Source organism: Pagrus pagrus (genome assembly GCF_965226575.1).
Source record: "Pagrus pagrus genome assembly, chromosome: 2".
In the NCBI taxonomy this organism is placed as follows: domain Eukaryota; kingdom Metazoa; phylum Chordata; class Actinopteri; order Spariformes; family Sparidae; genus Pagrus; species Pagrus pagrus.
In genome coordinates this window covers 20,214,343-20,215,901 of record NC_140186.1, presented here as the reverse complement: position 1 = coordinate 20,215,901, position 1,559 = coordinate 20,214,343, and positions in this window count along the sequence as shown.

Sequence of the window (1,559 nt, the reverse complement as noted above, 5' to 3'; positions counted from 1 at the left end):
CTGGTATTTCACACAAAAACACACTGCTGGTATTTCAGCCCACACCACTTTTAAGGTCACACAAACCAAATTACATGATACTAAGGTCATATACTTTAAAATACATAAAGAGACGTAAAGAAATACAGGTTGCATAACATAATTCCAATGTAATTATCCAAATGGGAGCATGAAATTGAGACTTGTGGAGAAAAGTCACGTCCTGAGAGAAAAGGGAGGAAGAAAGAGCGCAAGTGGTGGTGACAGGGTGATTAAACAGGTTTCACTGCTGCAACGGTGGAAAAAGTTAAACGTGTGGGAACCTCATTTATATGTATGTGTTTGAGGTGACAGAAAGGAGAAAATGTTGTGTCATTTTTCTTTTTTAAATAAGAAAAGTGTGGGAAAGCTCCAAGTGGGATTGTGATTGTGCTCACTCCGAACTCATAATATAATATTATAATGTGTCATGTGATATGTGCTAAATCTGGCATCGACATTTGGTTTCTGTGTTAATGAACTGTGCAGTCCAAACTCACAGAGCATCGTAAAGTTACGTAAGAGAGCAGGACTCAGCTTTCCGGGCCTGGCAGAGACTGAACTCAAGACACCTTCCTTCGGGCAATTTCTCCCCCTGGTGGAGGTTTAAAGATCCTCTCCAGACATGTACTAATGCAAACATTCAGCTTCTTTAATGTGTGTCTGAAAGGTTTTTGACGATAAAAAAAAGCACATTTACCACATTAAAATCCTGAGAATGAGCTCAGAGATAATGTACACTTTGATCAACAAATGTGAAAACAGCCTTGTAGTGTCAAACTGTGCACGGACATCAATCTAAACAGCAAAGCCCAAATATTCAACCAGGGGAACCAGAAGAAAAACAGAGCTTGGATTGAACGGGAACATTAACGGAGACCGATTATGCTTCAGTATGTTCTTCTGCTTATAAAATATCTTAAAAGTTAAAAAAGGTCAAAGTCCGCACTAACTGAAGCTCCTCTCTCCAACGGAAAACACAGCTCCTGAAACACCTCGTCAGTAGTCCCGCCTTTAATTCCACGACCTTGTGACATCACACTACGTCACCATGTCACATATTTATAATTCATGCCTTGCAGCTTTTTTGGCATGTTAGAATTGATTTAGCTCAGCTGCTCTGTTGTTGTTAGTGGTGCTGGCTCAGGCGTGTGTGAGCTGACCAATCAGAGCAGACTGGGTATTCGAGAGGGGCCTTACTGAGATAGGTGTAAAAACAGACAGAGAGGTGCTGCAGCACTGGACAGTATGAACAAACTGATTTGTTTTTTGAGCACTAAAGAATGTAAACCTATTCTAGAAGTAACCCGAAACCAAATTATGAACCTGAAAATGAGGCCAATATGTCCTTTAATAAAGTAATGGATTGAACAAACAGCAGAAACGTGTCTGAATAAGTGCTGATATCTGTTCTGAAAACAGCTCTTGAGTTATGCTGCTTTTTAAGGCAGTACTGCTGTCATTATATTCATCAACTTTTCAAACTTGCCACACAGTGATCAGCTGTGATCTTTTCTTGAACCTCCACAAGATGGAGACAA